Source organism: Chiloscyllium plagiosum, unplaced genomic scaffold (assembly GCF_037043375.1).
Source record: "Chiloscyllium plagiosum isolate Xiang-an unplaced genomic scaffold, Cpla_swu_hap1 HiC_scaffold_31, whole genome shotgun sequence".
NCBI classification, from domain to species: Eukaryota; Metazoa; Chordata; class Chondrichthyes; order Orectolobiformes; family Hemiscylliidae; genus Chiloscyllium; species Chiloscyllium plagiosum.
The window spans coordinates 73,018,940-73,026,297 of NW_028270169.1; the positions used below are offsets into that span (position 1 = coordinate 73,018,940).

At 45.3% G+C, this 7,358-nt stretch overlaps 1 non-coding gene across 1 annotated transcript; it reads right to left on the bottom strand.

Annotated features, from left to right (window-relative positions):
* Positions 1–693: 693 nt before the first annotated feature.
* trnah-gug (transfer RNA histidin (anticodon GUG)) lies at positions 694–765 on the bottom strand. Its single transcript has one exon. It is a non-coding gene; the product is annotated as a tRNA-His (tRNA).
* Positions 766–7,358: the final 6,593 nt, after the last annotated feature.

The following is a 7,358-nucleotide window of genomic DNA, read 5'->3' on the forward strand; positions in this document are numbered from 1 at the left end:
TTCATTTGCTTATTGTCTGAATTAACAGTCCAGTGGTAATAGTGCTCAGCCATTGCAGAAAACCTGTGAAACTAATCTTTCTCAATGAAGTCACTTTTCCTCGATATTGTCCTGTGTCATTTTCCTGAGCTTGACTCCCAATAATCGCAAGTCCATATCAGTAAAAGCTGCTACCTGAGGATTGGCCTCACAACAGTGGTAACCAAAAGAAGCAACTGGTCTACAGGTCCCTATGGTGGGGTTGGGGCACGTTCACCCAGCAACAGTGACCGCAGCAGCACAGAGTGAAGAGTATCAATGTGAGAGTCAGTGTAAGATTCTGCAGTGCCTTAATGAAATAGGAAATGACTCCACAACCACATGATGAAAGAGCAGCGCTCCCAAAACTAGTGCCCAGTTAAACCTGTTAGACTCTAACCTGGTGTTGTGTGATTTTTAACTTTGTACACCATAGTCGAAGACTGGCATCTCTAAATTAATGAAATGGGGGTGTGGTACGGAACGTTCAGTTAGTGATCGAAGGAGGGAGAGAAACCTCTGAGAACGGGTGGATTTGAATTCTGACATATGAAACACAGAGATGTGAGCAAGCAGAATTTGAAGGGAAAAGATCATCACCTTGGAGAAAATTACCATGTGAAAACAACTGATTCCTTCGTGTTTCACAACAACAGGGGCAGATAGAGCAATTAGTGCCGTGACTCGGATTCGAACCGAGGTTGCTGCGGCCACAACGCAGAGTACTAACCACTATACGATCACGGCGTCCCACAGACGCGCACTCTGACAGAGCGCAATAAGTACAGTATCATAGGAAATGTTAGGCAGCGCACCAAATGCACAATATCAGTGATGAGCGAACAGTGGCAGAAATGTGGGAACTCAGAATGGGCTGACCGTTTAAAATCGGTTCCCCTAGTGGCTGTGGTGATTCCATTATTTATATGCTGTTGGCTGAGATAAATAGATTTCTCGAAAACATCAAAAACTCCGGGGACAGTGCAGGTGTTGTTGAAATGTATGCTTCAATAGTAATGCAGTTTAACATCGGCTACTTCAACAGTTTCCCCCCAACACACACACACAAGGCAGTAACCACTGCTGCCACATAGTCCCAATTCCCAGCCCCAGAATCTGAGGAATTGAGTGGCGCAGTCGCGAAGATCCAACTGGAAGTCGGGATGGGAATGAGGTCGCACAGATACTCGAGGACTCCAGTGACACAACCGGTGAATGCACGGTATTTCTATGACGGTTTAGAGGCGCAAGTAATTCCGAGGTTGGGAGTGCTCCTGGCCAAAGGCGGGAATTTTTTTTCCCGTTAATAGCAATCTACAGTGCAGCTTGCTGAGAGAGCTGAGTGCCACAACTGGAGCGTGGGCGGCTGGTTTGAAGTTTGAACTTGCTTCACTATCACCAACTTGCCTGGAATGAATTGCTTTTACCATTTTCATTTCCAAAATCTCCCTGCAGTCTGCGGCTTTCTTCCTCATTGTTAATTGCATGACTAACTGTTGTATGATCCGCACACTGCTAAATCACGGCCACTACAAGTAAATATGAATCATTGATCTATATGAGAAAACAGTGGAACTCACTGCAGGCATGCTTTGTCGGTTTGCAGGCGACGCCAGAATTGTAGACAGTGAGGAAGATTATCGAAGTTTCAAAAGGATCTTCATACAATGAGTCGTTGGACTGAAAAATGTAACATGGAGTTCAATCTGGATAAATGGGAGGTATTGCATTTTGGTACAACAACAAGTTGCGTAGTGTTGGAGAACACAGAAGCTCGGGGTGCAGGTGCATAATTCCTTGTAGTTTTCATCACCTACAGATAAGGTGGTTCAAAGGCATTTAACATACTTCCCTTCAATGTTCAGTCCTTCGTGTATTGGAGTCGGGACGTTATGTTGAAGCTTTGCAGGACATTGATGAGGCCTCTTCTGCAGTATTATGTCCAGTTCCGGTCGCCCAGTTGTAGGAATGATATTATTCAGCTGGACCAGGTTCAAAAAAGTATGCACGCATGTTGCTGTGTGTTGCAGGTTTGAGTTACAATGAAAGGCTGGATAGGCTGAGACTATTTTCAGCTTCGAGATCGGGGTGCTGGAAAACCACAACAGGTAAGGCAATATCCCAGGAGCAGGAGAATAATTTTTTTGCGCAAGTGTTCGTCATCAGGCTCTTTCCCGAAATGTCGATTCTCCCGCTCCTCAAATGCTGCATGACCTGTTGTGCATCCCAGCACAACACTCTGGATTCTGATCTCTCATCTGCAGTTCTCACTGTCTCCTAGTTGAGACTGTTTTCACTCTAGGTTATGGGTTTGAACGGCGACCTAACAGAATTTGGGAGAAGATTTGTAGCTCGGGTGCTTGTTGTTGTGGTTCTGTTCGCCGAGCTGGAAATTTTTGTTGCAGACGTTTCGTCCCCTGTCTAAGTGACATCCTCAGTGCTTGGGAGCCCCCTGTGAAGCGCTTCTGTGGCGTTTCCTCCGGCATTTATAGTGGCCTGTCCCTGCCGCTTCCGGTTGTCAGTCCGGCACACTGCAGCACACCAGAACTGCAAAAAGTGGAAGAGGAATACATGTACAAGGTATTCGCCAAAAACGGATACCCGCGCAATTTCATCAACAGATGCCTAAGAGAAAGACAACGGAACGAGGACATGCCGCAACCCAAAGGACTAGCCACACTACCATACATCAGGAACATTTCAGAACTGACAGCCAGACTACTGCGACAACTAGGACTTATAACAGCACACAAACCAACAGCCACCCTCAGACAACAACTCACCAGAACGAAGGACCCGACACCCAGCATGAGCAAAACGAATGTAGTGTACAAAATCCCATGCAAGGACTGCACAAAACACTATATAGGACAAACAGGAAGACAGCTAGCGATCCGCATCCATGAACATCAACGAGCCACGAAACGCCACGACCAGCTATCCTTAGTAGCCACACACGCAGACGACAAGCAACATGAATTCGACTGGGATAACACTACCATTATAGGGCAAGCCAAACAAAGAACAGCCAGGGAAATTCCTAGAAGCATGGCACTCATCCACAAACTCCATCAACAAACACATCGACCTGGACCCAATATACCGGCCACTACAGCGGACAACTGAAACTGACAACCGGAAGCGGCAGGGACAGGCCACTATAAATGCCGGAGGAAACACCACAGAAGCGCTTCACAGGAGGCTCCGAAGCACTGAGGATGTCACCTAGACAGGGCACGAAACGTTTGCAACAAGAATTTCCAGCTCGGCGAACAGAACCACAACAACCTGACAGAAGTTTGTGAATTATTGAGAGGCAAGTTAGAGTTAACGATAGCTGCCTTTTCTCAGGATGGGGATTTCAAGGTGAGAGGGCATATGTTTAAGATGAAAAGACAGTTTTTTTTAAAAAAGTCATGTGAGGCTTTTTTTAAGGAAGGTGTTTTACGTGTGCAATTAACTTGCTGAGGAAGTGATGGATGAGGGTGTGTTTGCAACATTTAATGGACAATTGATTCCAAATATGAATTGGAAAGTGGGATTTTTAAAATAAATGTATTCATGCCTAGTACATCAGTTATTTCCCAGAGGACATTTAAGAGTCAACCGCGGTATTATCCATCTGGAGTCTCCTGTGGGAAAGAGCAGCTGCATATGACAATTTGCTTCCCACTGGCATGAGTGAATCAGATGGGATTTTCCATACAACTAATTTAGGTCATCACGAGATTCTTCAATTCCAGGTGCTTATTGAATTCAAACTCCACCATCTGTCATGCCAGGACCTTAACTCTTTGACCTCAAAATATTACCTGGTTTTTTGGATTAACAACACAGTAATAAAACTACAAGGGCATTATAACCACTCAACGGGTACAGGAGGAGGCAGATGGGAGTAGATTAGTTTGGCAGTATGTTCAGCATGGATTGGTTGCACTGACGGGCCTGTATGCCTTCATGCTGTATGACTCTATGATTGACGCTATGGAGCAAATATCTGGTTGGGATTAACAACAGCACTGACAGCATAATCGAACACCTGATGGGATATGTAATCCTGCTGGAGTCTCGGAGGTTGTTTTGATCAGTCATCCCTTCCCACACACGGGACTGGTGAACGGCCTCTCCCCAGTGTTACTGATTAAATGAGTTTCCATTTCTGTGGTTAATTGAATCCCTTCCAGCAGTTCCCACATTGCCCTGCTTTCTCTGCGGTATCAGTGTCCTTTTTTCTACACAGGGTGAACGATCCTTTCAAATTGTGTCCACACAGATACAAATCCCGTTTTCCATGTTGTTAATGTGTTTTCATTCTTCCTTATTCACCCACAGGGTGTGAGTATCACTGGTCAGGACAACACTTATTTTTCGCCCCTCGTTCGTTGCTGTCTGGCTGCACCACAAACCTGGGTGCGATCCCAGCCTCGGGTGTCTGTCTGTGGGCAGTCTACACATTCTCTGTGTGTTTGCGTTTTTATTTCTCCCTCTGACCAAAGGTGTGCCTGTTACAGGGATCAACAATGGGAAATGCAGGCTTATGGGGCAGGGAATACCCTGGGGTCTGGTGGGATGCGCTTCCGATGTACCCTGTGAACTGGAAGGGCCGACAAGCCTGCTTCCCCACATGATGGGGATTCCTGAATTAAGGGTCAGCTCATGTTTTATTTTTCTGGTCCTGGAGTCTCTCGTAGGCCGGACTGGGTGAAGATGGGTGAATCCACTGCATAAGGGACATGAATGAATGAGATTGCAGGAAATTTAAATCATGATCTCTGTTCCTGAGGTCAGGCTTGCATTTCAGGTTTTATTCGTCGAACGTAAACATCACCGTTTCCGTGTTCCAGTCGCCAAGGATGACTAGTTTAAAATGTCACCCCAACACCACCTTCTCCAGGTTGAAGCCTTGACTGTGTGGAAGAAACTGATACTGAGCAGATGCGAGCAAATGCAGCTGTCACTGCCAGTGTCGGAAACACAGATCCAAATAGCAAAATCATCTTTTAAACCCACCACTGCAAAGTTAAGGGCTCATCACGCTCCACTTGTGCCACTCAGCTGTCTTAGAAAGATGCACCGGAAATCGCTATGGTAGTATAAACGGGGACAACCATTCCCTTGAGCAGGAGCACACTTAACCGAGGAATGTCTTGCGTCTCTGTACCATCACAGAAGGACAAGGCGCTCACCTATTGCATCACTGGAGCCAGAGAGTAACTCTGTGCACTCATTCCCATCCCCATTTCCGGTTGGATCTGGGCGGCTGTGCCGATGTTAAGCTAAAATGCTATTGAAGCAAACATTTCAACAATACCCTGTACTGTCTCCCGAGTCTTTGATGTTTTGTCGAAATCGATCAATCTCAGTTTTCAACATTCTCATTCAAGGGATCTCTACAGCCTCTGAGGACATCGAACTGAAAGATTCAGCTCATTCTCAGTTCCCACATGTCTGTCACTGTTCGCTGAGTACTGATACTGTACATTCGCTGTTCTTCCGAACATTTCCTCTGCTAGTATACTTATTGCTGCTTGCAAGCATCCTGTTCTGTGATTGCTGTGATCGTGGTTGTCGGTATTTTGCATTGTGACCACAGCAACCTCGATTTGAAACCAAATCACGGCACTAAGTGTTCTCTCCGTTGTCCTTTTTGTGACACATGCTAAGAAATTAATTGTTTTACCTTCAAATTCCGCTCTTTCACATCTCTGCGTTTCATAGATCAGGATTCAAACATACCCGTTGTCGGAGATTTCTCTCCTTCCCACGATCATTAAACCTCCTTTCTGTCCCTCCTCCCATTTCTCTGGGGCAATGCTCAATCTATCACTCTCTTCCACATTCATACTGTTCTGTCTGTGCTGCTGCTGCGGTCACTGTTGTTGGGTGAACGTGCCCCAGTACCACCATCGGGACCTTCAAACAAATCGATCCATTTGGATACCGGGGTTGTGAAATCAATCCCCATGTAGCAGCTTTTACTGACCAGAGACAATTGTAGTGTCAGGCTCATGGAAAATACCAGGACAGTTTTGGTGAAAGTACATTTTATTGTTAAAGATCAGCTTTTATGGTTTTCTGCGTTGGTCTTGTAATAATTTCATAGGACTGATAATCCAGAGACCGAGGTAATAGTCTGGGTACTCGGGCTTGAATCCCATCATGCCATAATTGTCAAATTTGGATTAAAAAATTATCTGCAAGGAAGAATCTAATGACTACTATAGATCCATTGACAATTGTTAAAAAAAAATCTGTTTCACTGATGTCATTGCGGGATGGAATTTGCTATCCTTCCATGGCCTGGGCTGCATGTGACTTCAGACCCATAGCAATATAGTTGAGTCTCAACTGACCTCTGGGCAATTAGGAATGGGTAATAAATGCTGCTTAGCTAGAATCGCCCTCATACAAATCCAGAAATTTTAAAACAAATGCTCATTAGGCTCAAGCAAGAGTGTTGTTTGCAGTTTTGCAAGTCACATTATAGCAGGGATGTGATCATACTGAGAAAATTGCAGGAGATATTTACCGGAATACTGTTTGGGTTGAAGAGTTTCAGTTGTGAAGAAAGACAGGACAGAGTGGAGTGTTTCTTGCAGTGCAAAGGAGATGTGTACACGACATGATTGAGTTAGGGCACGGACAGGGTTGAATAAACGAGTTTCCCATTGATGGAGGGATCGATCAGCAGGGGCCAGAGACTTAAGGAGAAAGACAGAAACGTTTGAGAAGATGTGCGAAAAAGCTTTATCAGCTAGTGGGTGGTTGGAATTTGGAATACACTGTCTACATTTTTCAGAGCGGCAGAAAGCTTCATAACCTGAATAAATATTCAGATGTGAACTTTTGATGCCAAGACATATAAGGCTGTGAGGTAAGCATTCTGAAATGGATTCAGTTCATTAGGCAGTTGTTTTTGACAAGTGTGGCCACATTTGGTTGAAGGGCCTCCTTTGACACTTTTGCCCTCGGTAGTATAATGGTTAGTGTCCCCGCCTGTCACAGGGCTCAATTCTCCGCTGGGGACAATGTAAACGTTTTAAAACTGTCGCTCCATTCCCAAGTGCGGGTATTGATACCTGTCCTTCCATTCTCGATGAGGCATATCACACGAAGGACAGTGCTGCCTGAATAAAGGTGGGGAAGGACTGCAACTCTCAGGGAGGCAGAGTGTCAGTGAACGGCCAAACACGTGACTTCTGCAAACTTCACCTTGTGACTGTGTTGGAATGAAAAGCATTTGACAGACTTGTTCCGGATTGAAGTGTTTACAAGAAGCAGGAAGCTGAGGAAGAAACAACATAAACACATTCAAGTATGAGTGCAGAAACATTTCCCGC